Source organism: Ziziphus jujuba, chromosome 6 (assembly GCF_031755915.1).
Source record: "Ziziphus jujuba cultivar Dongzao chromosome 6, ASM3175591v1".
Lineage (NCBI taxonomy): Eukaryota > Viridiplantae > Streptophyta > Magnoliopsida > Rosales > Rhamnaceae > Ziziphus > Ziziphus jujuba.
The window spans coordinates 20697656-20720220 of NC_083384.1; the positions used below are offsets into that span (position 1 = coordinate 20697656).

General features: G+C 33.9%; 1 protein-coding gene across 1 annotated transcript in view; it reads left to right on the plus strand.

Annotated features, from left to right (window-relative positions):
- LOC132804045 (uncharacterized) overlaps positions 1–22565 on the plus strand; it is a 44521-nt gene that overhangs the window by 20759 nt on the left and 1197 nt on the right. The window lies entirely within an intron of this gene.

Below are 22565 nucleotides of genomic sequence, written 5' to 3' on the forward strand. Positions count from 1 at the left end.
ACATAATTTTCTGTATAAAATTCAATCATTATTCTTATTAAAAAATAAGCCTTTAAATAGGCTACCAAGTCACAAAATAAAACCCTAAAAACAAAAGGGAAAACCGGCCATACAAAGTGGTTTCCTATGGTGGCCGAAATTCTCACTCCTTTCCTAATCTAATTTGGATTAATTAATTTCTTTATTTTGAATTAGGAATTAATTAATTTACAATAAAAATAATAAAATAATAACTTTCCTAAACTTATTTCTCTAGCAAATAAATAGATAAAAACCAAAAATTAATAGTAATTTCGTAAAACAAAAAGTAGAATCAAATTAGGAAATTAAAATGCTAGCTTTTTGACTAAGTTGATTTTGACCACTCTTTGACCACTTTGAGCTCTAAATCAGCTTTCATATGCTTTCAAGGATGCCAAATAAGCTTATTATGAAGTCCCACACGTTGCCTTTGCTTGGAAGAAAAGAAAAAGTCAACTCAGCACAATACAGTAAAGCCAACACAAAATACTGCAAAAAACCAGCCAAATTTACTAACTGTCCGTACAACTCCTTTTTGGACAACTTTGAAGCTGTTTTGACTTGATTCCATGTCCTCTTAGACCTATGTACTGAATCCATGAAACATTGGAACCATTTCATGCTTCCCAGGCTCCAAAAATGTTACCAAAATCGTTACTCGGGCCCGTACTGGCTTCAACCACTTGTATGCTCAGATAATGTCTTGGATCCTTGAGTATGGACAAGTCCTCTTAAGAATGAATTACCTCCGAGATAAAGGTAGCAAGTTTGACCTTAAATCTCTTTGTTTGAGCTCTAGTGATTGGCCCAGCCTTCATCTGTATCGGGTCAGCACCCTAATGGGTTGCCGGTTGTGCAGGTTTGGATGGAATCATATCATATTAATAATATAACTGTGAAATATCATCATCCTATTCCTAGGTAGATGATATGCTTGACGAATTGTGTGGTGCATGCATGTTTTCAAAAATTGATCTTAAAAGTGGTTATCATCGAATACGCATGAAGGAAGGTGATAAATGGAAAATAGCATTTAAAACAAAGCATGGTCTGTATGAGTGGTTGGTTATGCCATTTGGGTTAACTAATACCCTTAGTACTTTTATGAGACTTATGAGTCATATTTTGTGTGCTTACATTGGAAAGTTAAAAGTTTCTGGTTGTATGCTTGGATGACATCCTTGTATTTAGTAGCAGTTTAGAAGAGCATGTAGGGCATCTTAGGCTTCTTAGGAAAGAAAGACTTTATGCTAATCTTAAAAAGTATGACTTTTGTAAATCTAAGACTTTATGCTAATCTTAAAAAGTATGACTTTTGTAAATCTAAGACTTTATACTAATCTTAAAAAGTATGACTTTTGTAAATCTAAGCTTGTGTTTCTAGGCTTTGTGATTAGTGCTGCAGGTATCAAAGTTGATCAAGAGAAGGTGAAAGCCATTCAAGAGTGGTCCACGCCAACTAGCATCACCCAAGTTAAGCTTCCATGGTTTGGCTAGTTTCTATCGAAGGTTTGTTAAAGATTTTAGTACTATTGCTGCACTTTTCACAGAGGTTATTAAGAAGAGTGTGGGTTTTCAATGGGGAGAAGCTCAAGAAATGTTTTCTAATTTGTTAAAAGAAAAACTAACAAATGCTCCTTTATTGGTGTTGCCTAACTTTTCCAAAACTTTTGAGATTGAATGTGATGCATCCTGAATAGGTATGGGTGCTGTTTTGATGTAAGAGGGAAAGCCTAGCTTATTTCAGTGAAAAGCTAAGTGGAGCTGCCTTAAACTATCCAACTTATGACAAAGAGCTATATGCATTGGTTAGAGCATTGGAGACATGGCAGCACTACTTGTGGCCTAAAGAGTTTGTGATTCACACAGATCATGAGTCCTTGAAGCACATAAAGGGACAAGAAAAGCTTAATAGGCACCATGGCAAGTGGATGGAATTCCTTGAGACATTTCCTAGCAACATAAGGAAAATATTGTAGCTAATGCATTATCCCACATGTATGTATTACTTTCTACTTTGGATGCTAAATTACTTGGTTTTGAACAAATTAAAGAATTATATGCTTTAGATCATGACTTTGGTGAAATTTACAAACTTTGTGAAAAGTTTGCTGAGGGAACGTTTTATAGATTTGATGGATTCTTGTTTAGGGAAAATAAACTCTGTGCCAAGTTGTTCTTTACGTGATTTACTTGGTAGAGAATCTCATGTTGCGGTCTTAATGGGGCACTTTGGAATAGCTAAAACTTTAGCTGTTCTACAAGAACGTTTTTATTGGCCACATATGAAAAGAGATATAGAAGAATTTGTAATAGATGCATTAAATGTAAGCAATCTAAATCACGGCTGCAACCACATGGGTTGTACATGCCACTTTCTATGGACTTTGTTTTAGGATTGCCTAGAACAAAGAAAGGTAGGGATTCAATTTTTATGGTTATGGATAAGTTTTCTAAAATGTAACATTTTATAACATGCCATAAAACCGATATTGCATCTTATATTGCTGATTTATTCTTGAAAAAAATTGTTAGGTTGCATGGAATGCCTAAAACAATTGTATCTGATAGAGATGCAAAATTCTTGAGTTACTTTTGGAAAATATTGTGGGATAAGTTGGGTTGTTTACTACTTGTCATCCACAAGCTGATGAACAAATAGAGGTAGTAAAACTTGGGAAGAATGTTTACCTCATGTTGAATTTGCTTACAATAGATCTGTACATTCAGCCACTAAATTTTCACCTTTTGAAATTGTATATGGTTTTAATCCTTTAACTCCATTGGATTTAACACCTTTACCTTTAAATGAGCATGCTAATTTGGATGGGGAAAAGAAAGCTCATTTTGTTAGGCATTTACATGAGAAGGCTAGAGCTAACATTGAGAGGAGAAACCAACAATACTTGAAAGTAAGCAAATAAAGGGCGCCAACAAGTTGTTTTTGAGCCTAGAGATTGGGTTTTGTTGCATTTGAGAAAGGAAAGATTTCTCGCACAAGGAAAGTCTAAACTCATGCCACATGGAGATGGTCCATTCTAAATATTGGAGAGACTTAATGACAATACCTACAAATTAGATCTTCCAGGTGAGTATAATGTAAGTGCTACTTTTAATGTCGCTAATTTATCTCCTTTTTGTACAGGTGACGATTTGAGGACAAATCCTTTCAAGAAGAGGGGAATGATGAGGACATGATAGGAGCATCCCAAGATAGAGTCCCAAGCCACTTCAAATCTCTATGGGATCAATAACCAGTGCAAGAGCAAAGATGTTTAAAGAAGCACTAAATGGTTTAATCCAGGAGGTGTTCACATATCAAGGAAGCAAGTTCATTACTGAAGATGAACCAAAATTGGTCCATATGATTGGAATGGTGGATTCCCACATGAAAGAGCCTAACACATGGAATCCAACAATATGGTGATGTGGCACATTTTGATGACATGGATGGTGACGTGGCATCATATGGTGGCATGGCACTTTTGCCACATGAAGGGTGATATGCGCCTACATGGCATTCAACTAAGCTTGGCCGAATTTTATAATTAGGAAACATTACTGTTTTTTATTTATGTCTTGATTGGATTTTGGCATGTTGCCTATTTACTTTCCTAATTTAGTTCTATTAGGTTTTTAATTTACTTTCCTAATTTTATTAGGGTTGAATTGGTCAAAGAATTAAAGGCCATTCAAATTAGGAAATTAGAAGCCACATTAGGTTTCCTAAACCTAACCAAATTAGGTTTCCTAAACCTATTTTTCGGCCACCTTTATTGTTAGCAAATTTAGGAAAGCTTTATGATTTATTTTGCCTATTGAAAAGCACATAAGTCATGAATAAAAATCATATTACAATTTTGATTCAAAGTGAGAGTGATTCTCTTGGTTCTCTAAAAAGTATATCGAACTTTTCAAGCTTTGCTTGTGGAGTTCAAATTCGACTTATCAATAGGTTATTCCGCACCCTATTGTGGCATCTTCACCATACCAAGATTCTTACGTCAAATATAAGTAAAAGGTTGAGGTCTTCCATCGATAACTTGTAATTAGACTGTCCGATTCAATCTTTGTTATGGGTTTAGAGGCAAAGTCGCTCTAGATTAAGCAAATAATATGGTATGAGACAACTATTTTCCAATAAATTATGCATTCATGTAAATAATTGTAGATCCATAATATTGTTTTTTTCTAATATCAAATATTATTAAAATCATTCATTCCTTTTGGCCTATGAAAACATTAAGCATACCAATGATAAACAATGAAACTATAAATATTATTGCTGCTATGAAATATAAAAGTAAATAAGTGATGTGTGAGTTAGACTCTTTGCTAACTACTCAAACCTAGGGGAATGGAGTAAATACAAATACAACATGAGATAAAAATATCTAAGTAAGTGATATCATACTATAAAAAAAAAAAAAAAAAAATTGTTGCTATTGTGAACTGTTTTCTCAAAACCTCGAATTCCATTCTTCCAAAAAGTTTCCATTTTTAAAATGATTTTGCAAAATTCAACTTTATAACCATACAATCATTTAACATATACAAAATCATGGCTGAGTTTACAATATAATACCATAACTGAAATCAAAAGTAGAGTTCTTTTAAATCCAATTGAAGCATTATAAATTGAACAATTAACAAGATTAAAATTATCTGAATGAATTAATCAATAAGCACAAGTAGCTATCACAATAAGAGGTGAAAAACCAGATATAACTTGAATGTCAAAACATTTAAGATCCAACAATTAATATTAATTAAAATAGTACACCGTAAGCAATAAATTAAATGCAAAACCATATCATCAACATAACCCATATAATGGAATGAGCATAATTGAATGCACAATTAAATTAATTAGAAATGTACTAGATCTATAAATAAACCATCATAACAAATCATCAAGGCAAAGAGAAAAACCTCTATGCCATATCAACTACTTAATACACAAACAACTCTCCCTTTTGTCATGTTTTCAAGACAAGGGTTGGGTATGCATATCACCCTTTTATCACATGACCAAGTAGGGGAATTGAATATAAACAAGATAGAGGATGACTACACATTACCCTTTTATCTCAAGGGTTGGGAACAATGACTGCATTCATCCCTTTACAATCAAGGCAAAGGATGGGTATGTATATCACTCTCCTATCATGTGGCCGATTAAGGGATCAGAACATGCATATAGTCCATAACATTTAACTATCATTGTAATACGAAACTAGATCCTTGGCAATGTATAATGTGTTAATAAGCCAACTATTTTAAAACCATAATCCAAATATTTTCAAAGCATGTGGAAGCAACACTGTTACCGATTGAAATAAAATTGCCAAATCCATATTTTTAGATCCAAAATTAAACCAAGTCAAACTTTTATAAATACATAGTCAAGATCAAAAATAATTTCATAAATAAACTCTCATTGTAAATTTTTATCCATTTTTAAAGACTTGTGTACCATACAATATATCTAGTGTTTTCCAAGTAGCCTCTTGTCGTTCCAAGGTACCATAGGATATAAGTGGAGGGGGATAACTTTCCACGATGTCCTGAAAGCAACATGGGTAAGGAAAATTGTCATCATCACCACCATAACAAAAATATAAATTAAAAACTTGTGTTGCATGTTGTCATTAGGATTTAGCAACATACTTGAGTATGTTGCCTACCAATGATGCGAATCCGCCCAAACCCGCTCAACCGATAACCCGATCCAATACGGATGAAGACCGAGCTGATCACTAGTGCTCAAGCTAAGAATTTTAAGGATAATCTTGCTGTCTTTATCCAGGGAGTAATTCGTATTCAAAAGGGCTTGTCTATACTCGAAGATCCAAGACCTATCTTGAGCACACAAGTGGTGGAAGTCGGTACGGACCCGGATAGCAGTTTTTGTGCAATTATGGAGGCCGGGAAGCATGAAATGGTTCCAATGTTTCATGAATTCAATACATATGTCTAACAGTACATGGAGTCAAGTCAAAGCAGCTTCAACGTCATGCAAAAAGGGATTGTATGGACAATTAGTAAATTTGGCCTATTTTCACTATATTTTGTGCTGGATTTAGTGTATTGTTCTGAGTTGGCTTTTTTGAAATGTGTGGGACTTCATGATCAGCTTATTTGGCATCCTACGAAGCATATTAAAGCCAATATGGAGCTAAAATTGGTCAAAGAATGGTCAGAGTCAACTTAATCAAAAAGCTAATATTTCAGTTTCCTAATTTGATTCTACTTTTTGTTTTAGGAAATTACCATTACTTTTTTTGTTTTTATTTATTTATTTTCTGGAGAAATAAGTTCAGGAAAGTTATAAAGTTATTATTTTATTATTTTCATTGTAAATTAATTAATTCCTAATTCAAAATAAAGGAATTAATTAATCCAAATTATATTAGGAAAGGAGTGAGAATTTCGGCCACCATAGGAAACCACTTTGTATGGCCGATTTTCCCTTTGTTTTTAGGGTTTATTTCGTGACTTTGTAGCCTATTTGAAGGCTTATTTTTTTCAATAATAATTAAGCTTGAATTTTATACAGAAAATTATTTGTGAGATTGAACTCTCTTTGTTCTTTTGAACACCTAAAACACCATTAGTGAATGAGTGTTTTAGTTTGACTTATTAATAGGCCTTCCATCACCTATTGTGACATCTTCATTATATACTAAGGTTTCTAATCACAGGTTGGTTAGGGGTCAAGGTGACCATTAGAACTTGAATATAATTAGATCCGAGCTAATATAATATGGGTTTAGGAGCAGATCGTCCTAGGTTCGTATCAGCCAATATGTGGTTAAAAGTATTAGTATGTAACAACTAATAATGCTCATCTTCACAATGTTTGACAAGCTACTTAGTTTATTGCTAAATAGCTAAATGATTTTTGTCAATGTATTTTTTTAACAACATAAGTATAATGTTGTATATTCTTTTCACAGTGTCATTTTGCATATACTGAATATCCAAAAAAGAATTATTGATTCAACCAATATGGTCAATATAAAAAAGTTCATTTCCTTTCCCAAAATCCATACCTCAAATCAAAGAACTCATTAGGTAATCCATAAGGAATTACTTTATTTGCAAAGTGTTTTTATACGCTGGTAATTGTAGTCAGCTATTGTTCCAGCAAGGGTTAATACTATTATTAAAGTACAAATTCATGAAATAAACCAATAGTTTTTAAATGCATATTGACTATTAATAATCTTCAATCCTTAAATTCCATCTTCAACTCACAGAATTTTCTTGCTCTCTTATGCCCATTTCACACAATCAAAATATCAATATACATTTACATAATTTGCACATACCTTGGATTAACTATTCAAACATACAAAGGTAATTGAAACTCAGCTCATCCATGAAAGGCTTTCCATTTGGTTCCACCTTACTTAGTAACCTTAAATTTCACTATGTAAAACAAAAATATCAAGACCTAGTTCAACTTCCAAGCACCATTCATTGTCAGCCAACTATCTGTTGTAACTTTTGTAAATAACAACCCTTAACATGCTGTACATCGCTTTTGACCTTTGCCTCTAGCAGCACTTGTAGACTGCTATCTAGAGCATGTGGATCCTCTTATAGTCTGGCCAACCTATGCACTTTATCCTCTGTAACCATCAATCTATTGAAACTGAGTGGTAGATCTATAGGCTTGTATCTTAGTTTGTCCAAGATAGGGACAATCCTTCAGTACAAAGGAAACATACTCTATCCCAGTGATAATGTGAGACATGATATTTTACACAAAGTCTACAATCACCATGAAAACTATCTTAGCTTGGAAGTCTCTGGTAATGGCCATCGCCATTGCCTGTTGTCTAATATTTAGAGCCTTGAGTGTGACCACCTCTCTAAGATATACCGACTATTGGGCATTGACTACTCCTCTAAATCCTCCATTGCTTAATTGATAAGAACTTAGGTTGACTTGCTCCTAAACCTGTATTATATTAGCCTAAATCTCAATTAAGTTCATGTTCTAATGGTCACCTTAACCCGTAATCAACTTGTGATTTTACATTATTATATGATGAAGATGCCACAATAGGTGATGGATGTCCTATTGATAAGTCAAACTAAAACACTTGATCTATTCAATGTTTTAGGTGTTCAAAGAGAACAAAGATAATTCTTCTCACAAATAATTCATAATTAGTATTTAACCTGCTGTTCCATTGAAAAATAAGCCTTTTAAATAGGCTAAAGTTACAAAATAATAAACCCTAAACATACTAGGAACATTCGGCCATCATAGAAAGAAATTAGGAAAGTGGTCGAATTTTCTAACCTTCTAAACTAAATAGGATTAATTAATTCCTGAAGTTTAAAATAGGAATTAATTAATTTACAACCAAAATAATAAAGTATCAACCTTCCTAAAGTAATTTGTTCAGCAATTAGATAAAGAAAAACCAAAATAAAAGACTAATTTTTTAAAACAAAAGTCAAATTTCAGATTAGGAAACTAGTTAATAAGTTTCACAACTAAACTACCTTTGTCCAATCACGAGCTAGTTTAGGCTCCAAATCAGCTCCAACATGCTATGTAGGATGCCAAATAGGATTAATATTGGTTCCCATACATTGCTCTTGATTGGAATAAGGAAAACTTACTTGATTCAGAAGAAAGGCCAAAGCCAGAGTCAAAATACCTCATTTGAATAGCTTCGGTTCTGCCTCGGCAAGATTCCATGGTCCCTTGGTGAGTTTAATCATGTTCATAAGTTAACAAAGTAACCCTTGCTACCCGAAACCCTTATATGCAACAAAACAGCTTGTCGGGTCCATTTTTGCCTTTATAACTTGGATGCATAACATAAGGTTCGGATCCTTGGATATTATCATGCCCTCATGGGATTCAATCACACATTGGATGAAGCTAACCAGGTTGTCCTTAAATCTCTTAGCTTGTGCCCTTGTGATTGTCCCCATCTTTAATTATACAAGATCAGTACTCTAGCGAGTAGTCGGTTGTATGGGTACAAGAAGATTCTCATCATTCCCCTTCTCTGGAAAAGGATTTGCCCTTGAATTAAAGTCATCACTTGTGGCAAATGGAGATAAATCAGCAACATTAAAAGGTCGCACTCATATTATACTCACTTGGTAAGTCAAGTTTGTAAGCATTTTCACTGATCCTTTACAAGACTTAAAAATGTCCATCCCCTCGACGCATAAGCTTTGACTTTCATTGCTTCGAGAACCTCTCCTTCCTTAGGTGCAACCAAACCCAATCTCCAAGTTCAAATAAAACCATTATTCAACCTTGATTAGCATTTTTTGCATATTGGTCCACCCTTCTCTCAAGGTTTGCTTTTGTCTTCACATGAATCTGCTTAATAAAATCCGCTTTTTTCTTTCCATCTAGATAAGCACGTTCACTTAAAGGCAAGGGTGTTAAATCTAATAGAGTCAAAAGATTAAAAACCATAAACAATTGTTGGAAAGGTGGTAATCTTGCTACCTTGTACAAGCTAAAGTCCACCAAGGTTTGCATCATGTTTCTTCTTCATAAGAAATATTTTGTTGAATATCTTAAAGTAATATTTATGTCTATATTTTATGTTCCTTTTAATATCTTTTGAATTCCTAAGTTTTGTTGTATTTAGCTTAGGAATTGTCTCTTTGTTAGGTATTGATTTTGTTTTGTAAAATGGCCATGTGTTGAAAGTTATGTTTCTAGCAACATAGGTCCATTGTAGGGGCTGGCGTATTTTGGGTTGTTTGAATGAGGTTATGGTTTTTTTATATTTTGTAACAGACATGTAAAATAAAATATAGCAAAAAGAATGACTCAAAAAGGACTTGGGACGCCTAAGATATGTATGTTGCAAGTTAGCATAATTGCTAAGATTTCCAGCAGTTATGGGCCACAGGTTTGAGACAAATTGGAGACCCTATCCAATTCCTTTGGACCTAGTCTTCTCCCGATATGATCCTTAGTATTTCAACATACCACATGCCACATGTCAAAATTCAAGCAATTTGTATGAAGATATCCAAGCCTTCCATCAGGTCAAAGTAGCTTTACCCGATTTGGTAGGAGATTGTTTTTGGAATTCAAATTCTCACCAATCATTATCATCTTTGTACACTTACATGTGCAGCTGGTATTTGAACTTTTTTTATTACATTATCGTGTGGGAAATTTGTACTTTTCGGATTTTAAAGACTTTTATTTGGTCTCACACACATTTCACGTGTGTGAGACAAGTTTTGTACCAATATAATGCAACAAAAAAATGAAAAACAAAATTATTATGCTGTCTAGTTTGTGTGGCCTATTCTTTGCATCTTCTCTTCTTCTTCATCTTCTTCTTCTTCCTTCCAAAGAAAATTTTTTAACAAACCTTAGTGTCACCATACCAAAACCAAACACAAAAATCACCTAAACACCAAACCAAAAATTGGATTAAGGGTTGTGCACAAGACTAGCACCTTGTGTACAACGCTCTTGGCCAAGTGAATACAAAACCACACTAAACTCCAACATGGTATCAGAGCTTTGCTTTAACCATTAAGGGACCTTTTGGGCTTTCTATGTAGCCTATTTTCTTGTGAGAGAACCCCTAATTTCATTCTTTTCACTTTTGGTTTGAAGTGGTAAAAAAAAAAAAAAATCAAGCTAGAAAACTCACCAAAAATCTAACCCAAGAGTTACTCTTTTCAAAATCCAATTTTGTGTCATCGCTTCTCCAATTTTGCACCATCCACTTCACCAAAATTTGAAGGCCAAAATTACTCCATTTGGAGCATAAAGATGAAAACCTTCCTATAAGCCTTTGGACTTTGGGATGTGATGGAAGAAGGTTATGAAGTTGAGGAGTTGAGAGCAAATGCCACACAAGTGCAAAGACTTACACAAGAGACTGAGATCACTAAAGGATTCAAGGCCTTAACAGCCCTTCATTCTTTGGTGGGTGACTCCATCTTCACTAGAATTATGTCTTTACAAATGCTAGAGAAGTTTGGTTAAAGTTGCAAGAAGAATTTTAAGGAAACACTAGGACTAGACAAATGCAAGTTTTAAACTTAAGAAAAGAGTTTGAAACAATTAAAATGAAAGAAAATGAGTTGGTTAAGGACTTCACCAATAGACTACTAAAGGTTGTGAACCAAATTAGAGTCCTTGTGTTAGGCCTAAAATATTGATGATTTTATGCCATATTTATAGCTTAATATTTGTTAGTTTATGTTAATTTGTTATGGAAAGATACTTAATTATGTATTTTTCTTAATCTAGGTAAAAGAGGAAGAATTTTAAGAAAACAACCATAAAAATGGATTCCTTGGGTCGAATTATGGTGGGAAGCAAGATTTGAGCTCGAACGGACTAAGCATTGAAAAGATTCCATAAAGATTCTATCGGGAATTTCATGATGGAAGTGGATGTCATATGAATCATCAAGATCTGAGGATTTCAAATGTCTCGTTATTTTTGGATTTCGAGGTGCGAGCAAAGAGTTATCATCACTTAAAGTTTAGAATATATAAAAAATAATATTCTAGTTAAATCTCCACCATTGATCAAAAGAGGGGAATCATGGCAATTTGAGGGCCAAGATAAAAACAAGTGGCAATAATTGGTTAATTTATCATTAATGAGGCACATGTCATGTCACATGCTTCATTAAGGGTAAATTAGACTAATTAACTATTTTTTTAGGAGGAATTAGATAAAAGGAAAGTAGTAGAGAGCAAGTAATATACAGTTTCCTAAAAACACATGAAATTTGTCCAACCCTTTTCATGGCTTAAAAAAGGTATCTTGTTAGGTCTAAAATATTGATGATTTTATGCCATATTTATAGCTTAATATTTGTTAGTTTGTGTTAATTTCTTATGGAAAGATACTTAATTATGTATTTTTCTTAATCTAGGTGAAAGAGGAAGAATTTTAAGAAAACAACCATAAAGATGGATTCCTTGTCGAATTATGGTGGGAAGCAAGATTTGAGCTCAAACGGACTAAGCATGAAAAAGATTCCAAAAAGATACCTTGAAGATTCCATAAAGATTCTATCGGGAATTTCATGATGGAAGTGGATGTCATATGAATCATCATGATCTGAGGATTTCAAATGTCTCGTTATTTTTGGATTTCGAGGTGCGAGCAAAGAGTTATCATCATTTAAAGTTTAGAATTTATAAAAAATGATATTCTAGTTAAATCTCCACCATTGATCAAAAGAGGGGGAATCAAGGCAATTTGAGGGCCAAGATAAAAACAAGTGGCAATAATTGGTTAATTCATCATTAATGAGGCACATGTCATGTCACATGCTTCATTAAAGGTAAATTAGACTAATTAACTATTTTTTAGGAGGAATTAGATAAAAGGAAAGTAGTAGAGACCAAGTAATATACAGTTTCCTTTTTACACATGAAATTCGTCCAACCCTTTTCATGGCCTAAAAAAGGTATCTTCAAAGACTCCCACATTGAAAATAAAGAGAGAAAAAGATTCCCAAGGCCCTATATATATAGCCCCCACCACATTGAAGGAAGATATACAAATTTAGAGAGTTATTTAAGAGCTTTTAGGAGGCTTAAATAGAAACAAACCAAATTTTGGGAGTTTCTAAGATTCTCTTAAGGGTTCTAAGGTTTTAAAGTTTTAGAGTTTTAGAAGATCAATTGGAGAGCTTGGAGGAGGCAGAGAGACGTGGGCTTGCTTGGAGAAGAAGGCTACGACTTTGAGAGCTCTTGGAGGAGAATTTCTTCAATAGTTTTTATTCTCTTTTCCTTTCTCTTTAATTGTGAATCTTATTATTTTTAATAATTATGGATGTTGAAATTATTTTTACCATGAACTAATTTTCATAGCTAGGGCTATGATGTAGCCCTAACTATGAAGGTTTAATTATTTTAATATATGTTGAGTTTTATTTAATTAGTAATATGTTTTGTTAATAAATCATTGGTATACTTAATGCTTTCATAGGCCGGAAGGAATGAATGATTTTAATAATATTTGAGCTTGGAAAAGGATAATATTATGGATCTCCAATGATTTACATGAATGCATAATTGATTGGAAAATAGTTATGTCTCATGCCATATTATTTGCTTAATCTATGCTTGATGAAATTGCATGATTTAATTTATAGGCCGGAAGGAATAAATTAGGTTATGTGAATATTATCAATTGTGAGTGGAAACTACTTTTGATTAATTTTGTGATTAAGTATGGTTAACAAAATTACTAGTTAATTAAATTCACATATTTAAGTAATTAAATTGGAATAGTTAGTGGTGAAATCAAATGCCCTAGTATTCATAATTATTCAATTCTCTCTCTTACATGAAATTGATCTAATTTTAATTGATTGCTTTTGTTTAATTTAGTTTATTTAGTTTTCAATTGCCATCTTAAATTTTAGTTCAAATATTATCAAAACCTAATTATCTTTGGTACTTAATACTTAATCCCTTGGGTACGACAACCCTATTTTTCCACTTTATTACTTGAAAACGATTCGTGCACTTGCGAGTTGATTTTACACATCATATCTTCCAAGACTCCCACATTGAAAATAAAGAGACAAAAAGATTCCCAAGGTCCTATATATATAGCCCCCACCACATTGAAGGAAGAGATACAAGTTTAGAGAGTTATTTAAGAGCTTTTAGGAGGCTTAAATAGAAACAAACCAAATTTTGGGAGTTTCTAAGATTCTCTTAAGGGTTCTAGGGTTTTAAAGTTTTAGAGTTTTAGAAGATCAATTGGAGAGCTTGGAGGAGGCAGAGAGATGTGGGCTTGCTTGGAGAAGACCTTGGAGAGCCATTAACCAACCAAAGGATTGTAGAAAAGGTATTGGTGAGCTTACTCGAAAAATTTGAAGCTAAGATTTTTTCCCTTGAGTAATCAAGGAATCATAGTGAGATTACATTAAGTGAGCTTATCAATGCTCTCCAAGCTACCGAACAAAGAAGAGCCATAAGAAAGGAGGAGTCTTTAGATAGTACTTTTATGTCTACTCAAAGCAAAAAGAACAACAACAATAAAAAGCGAATCGGCTATGGAGGTTTCAACAACAATAACAATTTCAACAACAACAACAATGCAAGGCAACAACAAGGAGGACAACGACAAAACCATGGAGGTTATCCACCATACCCCCATTGCAAGAAGCATGGATATGCACCAAACAAGTGCTTTTGGAGACGAGATGCAACTTGTGATAAGTGTGGACAAAGAGGACATGTTGGTAAAGTATGCAAGCAAGGAAGGCAATAAGAAAATGTGGTAAATGAGGAGGCTAAGACTTTATTTGTGGCTTACATGCCTTAAAGCTACAAGTAGTGGTTCTTGGTTGGTTGGTAGATAGTGGTTGCTCACACCATATGACTTTTGAAGAATCCAACTTTGTGGAGCTTGATCCTACAAGACAACACTAAAGATTGGGAATGGAAGCTTCATGGATGTAGAAGGAAAATGAGACACCTCTTTGAATAACAATAAAGGTACAAAACTTATCCAAAATGTTCTATATTGTGTGAAAACTTGTTGAGTGTTGTACAATTGGTTGAAAAGAGATCTGTTTTGAACTTTAGTTGTGATGATTGTTTGACATCGGATGCTTTTGGAAATGAATTGTTTAAAGTTGCCTTGAAAGATAAAAGTTAGAAGTTGAATTTACTAGATAGTGAACAAGCTTTAAAAGACGAAGTTGAGTCCATTTATCAACTTCGGCATAAAGGGCTTGGTCACTCTAGTTATGGTACAATGAAGAATACTAATGCTTTAGTGAATGATATGCCCTTGATTGATGATATGAAAAATATTTATGAAGTTTGTCAACTTGGACAGTCCACTAGGTTACCATTTCCTAAAACCGGGTGCATGGATGACTAGGAGAAGTTAGAACTTGCTCATTCGAATGTGTGTGGTCCCATGAGTGTGTCTTCCTCGAGTGGTTGTAGATACTTTCTCACCTTTATTGGTGACTACTCTAGGATGTGTTGGGTTTATTTTCACACACACAAGTCATAAGTTCTGGAAAAATTTATAAAATTCAAGAAGTTGGTTGAACATCAAAGTAGGTCCACCTTGAAGCGCTTGAGGACCAAGAATGGTGGTCAATACACTAGCCTAACTCTTGAAGATTTTTGCAAAGAAAGTTGTATAATTCATCAATTTACCACACCCTACATACCACAACAAAATGGCGTATGTAAGAGGAAGAATAGAACATTAATGGAGATGGCTAGGTGTGTGATACATGAAAAGAACATGCCAAAGAAATTTTAGAGCAAGGTTATCTATACTAGTTTCTACATTCAAAATTGATAGTTCACCAAATCAATTGGAGAGAAACCATCTTTGGAGAATGTTAAAGTGTTTGGTAGTGTGTGCTTTCTCCATGTTCACACATGAGAGATAAGCTTGACAAGAAAGCAAATGTTGGTGTCTTAGTGGGATATAGTGAGATTACCAAAGGTTTTAGAGTCTATAACCTAAAGTCCAAAAAGCTTGTGGTAACTAGAAATATGAAGATTGATGAGAATGCAAAATGGGATTGGAGTAAGGAGGAGCTATTGGTGAATGAGGATGAGCCACGGTTTGAAGAAAAAAATGAAGAAAGAAAAGTTGAAAACAGCAATGATGAAGATGACAATGATGAGGATGATAAGGAGGATGATGATCTACTCCAAAAAACCATTCGAGCTTATGATACGAATAAGTCAAACTAAAACACTCATTCACTAATGATGTTTTAGGTACTCAAAAGAACAAAGAGAATTCATTCTTACAAATAAGTTTCTGTATAAAATTCAAGCTTGATTTCTCATTGAAAATAAACCTTTAAATAGGCTTTGAATGAACAAAATAAAATCCTAAAAGGATTAGGAAATTTCGGCCAACATAGAATCCAATTAAGAAATTGCCTAATTTCACACCCTTTCCTAATCTAATTTAGATTAATTATTTCCCTTATTTTGAATTAAGAATTAATTAATTTACAATGAAAATAATAAAATAATAATTTTCCTAAACTTATTTTTCCAACAAATAAATAAAAAAAATAAAAAATAATGGTAATTTCCTAAAACAAAAAGTAGAAATCAAATTAGAAATTAAAATACTAACTTTTTGACTAAGTTGACTTTAACCAATTTGGAGTTCCACACATTGCCCTTGTTGGGAGGAAAGAGAAAGAGCCAACTTAGCAAAATACAATAAAGCCAGCACGCAATACAGCAATTTTCGGCCAAATTTTGAAGCTTTCTATACAAGTCCGTGCAAGTTGGTTTTACTTTTTCCTAGAGTTATTTCCATGACCTCTTAGTGATACTTATTGAATCCATAAAGAGTTGGAACCATTTCTTTCTGTTCGGACTCCATAAAAGCACCAAAACCGCTACCCGGGTTTGTATCGACTTCCATCACTTGTATGCCCGAAACAGGTCTTGGATCTTCGGGTGTGGACAAGTGCTCTTGAGAATGAATTACCCCCTAGATAGAGGCAGCAAATTTATCCCTAAACCTCTTATCTTGAGCCCTAGTGATCGGCCCGGTCTTCATCCATATCGGGTCAACAACCAAGCGGGTTGTCGGTTGTGCAGGCACGGATGGATTCGCATCATTCCCCTCCTCTTGAAAAGGATTTGTCCTCAAATCAAGATCATCACCTGCAGAAAAAAGAGATAATTCAACAAAATTAAATGTGGCACTAACATTGTACTAACCTAGTAAGTAAAGTTTGTCGGCATTTTCGTTGATTCACTCCAAAGTTTGAAAAAGTCCATCCCCTCGAGGCATAAGCTTTTTACTTTTGTTGCTTCGGAAACCTTTCATTTCTTAAGTGTAACCAAATCCAATCTCCTAGGTCAAACACTAACACAATAAAATCTAAAAATACATGCTCATTATGGCAAAAATTACACTTTTTAAAGTTAGCAAATAATCTCTTCCAAATTTTCAAATTTTCACAAAGTAAAGCTTTTAACATGGTAGATAAAGTTCTATATAACAAAAAAAAAAAATTTAAGTAAGCATGTTTATGGTTCATGACCAGCAATGGTTTCTTACCCAAAATGGCTTTATTAATATCCCCAAAACTCAGATAAAAATTTTGATTTTTCGTTTCTTTTCTTTCTTTTCCTTTCTCACTCACGGATTCATTGAATTTTGCATCACTCTTGGCTTTTGTTCCAAGTTTCTCACTCTCGATTTTATTAAAATTTTTCCACTCAACTTGGGTTTTAGAGGACTTACCTTGGACAGCAAGCTCACCTTTTTCCTTTTGAATGGATGGTGGAACCCTTGGTGACATACTAGCCCTTTCTTTGAGCTTCTTGGCTTCCCTCCTTTGTTGCATTTGTAATTGGTCCCTAAAAATCTCCTTCGGGTTCAATGACTCCAGTTTAACCTTCTTGCCTTTAAGCTTAAAAACAATAGAGTTATTTCTCCCATAATGTATGGCATCTTTATCAAATTGCCATGGCCTCCCTAACAATATATGTCCAGCATGCATACACACAACATCACACAACACAACATCCACATATTTATCTATGCTAAATTTTACTTTGGCTTGTTTATTCACTGTCATCTCACCACTATCATTAAGTCATTGTAACCTATATTTTTATGGATGTTTAATAGTTATTAAGCCTAATTGTCAACCACAATGTTACCTTCAATTATCACACTACAAATCTTATCTTCAATTACAAATCGGGTGTGAAGATGTTCTCTCTTTGAACTTGGTCCTCATCCTTGTATACAGCAAGTACTCTCCTATAAACCAATTTTCATTTGGCATTGGATGCATGGAGTGTCTCGGCTTCATCTTCAAGTTCTTCCTCTCCTTGCTTGGTCTCACACTTACTTTCTTCACTTTCCAATTCTAACTCACCATTACCCTTTAACACCATGATTCTTCTATTTGGGTATTGGCCAGCAATGTGTCCTCGTATCTGGCACTTAAAACAAATAATTTCTCTTGATCTTGAAGGTTTAGGATCAGATTTTACCTCATTCTTTGGTGCTTGGACAGATTCGGTTTTGGACTCTATTTTTGGCCGATTTGAACTTTCTTCACCAAGTTTTGGTTTTCGCTTTGAATCATGGATAGGATTGCTTCTCCAAGCACTTGGATTTGATCTTCCGCTGTTGGCAACACCCCCAAACCATGAGCCTACACCCCTCATCTTGAATTGATGCTCTAATTCAATAGCCACATGCAACATCTCCTCGAAGGAATCTTGTTGCAATTCTAGTTAATTGGCTATTTCACGATTTAAACCACCAAGGAATCTTGCCATGGTTGCTTCTCTATCCTCATTCATGCTTAACCTCATCATAAGCATCTCCATCTTGTTGTAATAATCCTCCATGGATCTACTTCCTTAAGATAAAGATTGAAGCCTTGGATGTAGCAACCTATGATAGTGTGATGGTACGAATCGCTTCCTCATGGCTCCTTCAGGTGTTTTGCTCATTGGTCCACCATTGGAGTGCACAATGGCCAAACTCCATTGCTACCAACTTCACCTTTTTGGCCTCCAAATAATTATGACAATTAAAAATCATCTCCATTCTCTCATCCCATTCCAAATATGCCTCCGGATCACTTTTTCCCATGAAAGGTGGAATGCTTACCTTGATATTCCCTAAATCATCATCTTCATTCTTTGCTGGTACGAACCTAGAGCGACCTGCCTTTACACCCATAACAAAGATTGAATTAGGACCGTCTAATTACAAGTTATCAATGGAAGACCTCGACCCCTTACCTATATTTGAGGTAAAACCTTGGTATAGTGAAGACGCCACAATAGGGTGCGGAATAACCTATTGATAATTCGAATTTGAACTCCACAAACAAAGCTTGAAAAAGTTTGATATAGTTCTTAGAGAACCAAGAGAATCACTCTCACTTTGAATCAAAATTGTAATCTCTCCTTTATTCATGACTTATGTGCCTTTAAATAGGCAAAATAAATTACAAAGCTTTTCTAAATTTGCTAAATGTGAAGGTGGAATAATAATGGACGAAAATTAGGTTTAGGAAACCTAATTTTGATAGGTTTAGGAAACATAATGTGATTAGGTTTAGGAAACCTAATTTGGTTAGGTTTAGGAAACCTAATTTAGCCCCTACTTTCCTAATTTGAATGGCCTTTAATTGTTTGGCCAATTCAACTCTAATAAAATTAGGAAAGTAATTTAAAAACCTAATAAAAACTAAATTAGGAAAGTAAATAGGCAACATGCCAAAATCCAATCAAAACATAAATAAAAATTAATATTTTCCTAATTATAAAATTTGGCCAAGCTTAGTTGGATGCCATGTCACCATAATGATGCCACATCACCATGTTGTAGAAGTCCATACGTTAAACTCTCTTTCACGTTGGCACCCACCATCCCAATCATATGGACCAATTTTAGTTCATTTTCACTAATGAACTTGCTTCCTTGGGTTGTAAACACCTCCTGGATTAAACCATTTAGTGCCTCTTTCAATTTCTTTGCCCGTGCTCGGGTTATAGGTCATGTAGACATTTGAAGTGGATCTGGGCTCCATCTTGAAGGGCGCTTGGTCATGTCCTCATCAACTTCCCCCGAATTCCTCTCTCGATCGTCCTCGGCCTCCTCGAGCTCAACCTCGACCTCCATGAGCATCTAACCTTATATTTGGCCCTTCTTGTGATGTTTCTATCCTGTCCATCATTTGGTCTATGTTATCAAATCGGGCATTCATCCGCTGCAATTGGTCCAATATAGCCCTCATGTCCGGTTGCTCACCATTCCCCGTAGCTCAGGAACCACCATGGAATCCTCTTCTCAATCTTGAATCTACCATGTTAGTACAAAAAATGCAAAATAAATAAATTCTCACCAAATATCACTCGCTCACATGTTTCAATTGATCAAGGTCTCGACACTCGTGTTTCACACTAGTTTCCGCTTTTACCCTCTTTCAAGCTCATACACTTTTGCCTTTTTCCACTTAAAGAATTATCTCAAAGTTTTAATTAAAACACCCACAAAACAGCAATTAGATAACAAGTATGTTTTTACTAAATTTATCAACAAAACATTAGCAAAAAGTAAGCAATACAAAATGAATTAACAAAACCTAGTTTTCGACTTTCTAGGCAAAATAAAAACGAAAATTTCAGAATTAGGAAGAACTGGACCAGATGTAAGAGATTAAGGATTCAAGAATAAAATTTAGTAAAAATGATACGAACCTAGAGCGGCCTGCCTCTAAACCCATACCACATATTGAATTAGACCATCTAATTACAAGTTATTAATAGAAGACCCCGACCCGTTACCTATATTTAAGGTAAGAACCTTGGTATGGTGAAGACGCCACAATAGGGTGCGGAATAACCTATTGATAAGTCAAATTTGAACTCCACAAGCAAAGCTTGAAAATTTCGATATATTTCTTAATGAAACAAGCGAATCACTCTCACTTTGAATCAAAATTGTAATTTGATTTTTATTCATGACTTATGTGTCTTTAAATAGGCAAAATAAATTACAAAGCTTTCCTAAATTTGCTCAAAATAATGATAGAATAATAATGGACGAAAATTAGGTTTAGGAAACCTAATTTAGCTCCTAGTTTCCTAATTTGAATGGCCTTTAATTTTTTGACCAGTTCAACTCTAATAAAATTAGGAAAGTAATTTGAAATCCTAATAAAAACTAAACTAGGAAAGTAAATAGGCAACATGCCAAAATCCAATCAAGACATAAATAAAAACTAATGTTTTCCTAATTATAAAATTCGACCAAGCTTAGTTGAAAGCCATGCAGCCGCATATCACCCTATATGTGGCAAAAGTGCCATGTCACCATAGGATGCCACATCACCATCCTTGTCATCAAAACATTCCACATCACCATGTTGTAGGATTCCTTGCGTTAAGCTCTCCTTCACATTGGCATCCACCATTCCAATCATATGGACCAATTTTCGTTCATCTTCAGTAATGAACATGCTTCCTTTGGATGTGGAACACCTCTTGGATTAAACCATTTAGTGCTTCTTTAAACCTCTTTGCTCTTGCCCTAGCTATTGGTCCTGTAGAGATTTGAAGTGTCTCTCGACACCATCTTAAAGTGTTCCTAGTCATGTTCTTATCGAAAAAGAATTTCAACACAAACAAGAATCAAATAATATGGAATAGTGTTGCTTGTTGTCCTTATAATTCAAGTTTTGTATCAAATCCTTCAACTAATTTTAATCCAAATAATTTAAACACCCAATAATTCAAATATCCAACAACAAAAATAATTCTTCAGCAACTCAAAATATTGGATAAATAATCAACTAAATAGCAATTCCAATAATTTCTAGAAAACAAATAAAATTCCAACAAACCGAAATTTTTTTTTTCTTCGGCCTTTTCTTCTTCCTTTGTTTTCTTTTTTTTAACTCACGGAATATAAAACAACTGCAGTAGCAAGAATCAACACCAAAATTTGCAAATTCAACACCAAATAATCACCAAACCCATGACCTCCCAAACAAAATATAAATTGTGCAGTTTTCTTTTTTTTTTAAATATATGAATGCAAATATTTAAGACTTTGTTGTAAAGAAAAATCAACAAAAACCAAAATTAACAAGAACAATGATGAAAAATAACCAACAAACTAGGAAACAAAAGTATGATAAAACTAGGAAATCCTAATTCAACAAGAAATGAATTGTTTTTTTTTTAATATGTAGAATGTCTATGATGATAGAAGCAACCTTAACCTAATGCTAAAATTGCAGAATAACACAAAAACAAATAAAGCAAACAAAGATAGATCAAACCTGAACAAAATTTGGCTCTGATACCAAATGATACGAACCTAGGATGACCTGCTTGTAAACCCCTATTATATTAGTCCCAATCTAATTATGTTCAAGTTCTAATGGTAACCTTAACTCCTAACCAACCTGTGATTAGAAACCTTTGTATATAATGAAGACGCCACAATAGGTGATGGAAGGCCTATTGATAAATCAAACTAAAACACTCTTTTACTAATAGTATTTTAGGTGCTCAAAATAACAAAGAGAATTCAATCTCACAAATAATTTTCTGTATAAAATTCATGCTTGATTTCTAATTGAAAATACGCCTTTAAATAGGCTTTGAATGAGCAAAATAAAACCCTAAAAGGATTATAAAAGTTTGGCCAACATAGAATCCAATTAGGAGATTGCCTAATTTCACACCCTTTCATAATCTAATTTTGGATTAATTAATTCCCTTTATTTTGGATTAGGAATTAATTAATTTACTATGAAAATAATAAGATACTAACTTTCCTAAACTTATTTGTTCAGAAAATAAATAAATAATAATCAAAAGTAAAGGTAATTTCCTAAAACAAAAAGTAGAAATCAAATTAGAAAACTAAAATACTAGCTTTTCGACTAAGTTGACTTTGATCAATCTTTAACCAATTTGAGCTCCAAATTAGCTTCTGTATGCTTTATAGGATACCAAATAAGATTATTATGGAGTCCTACACATTTTCCTTGCTT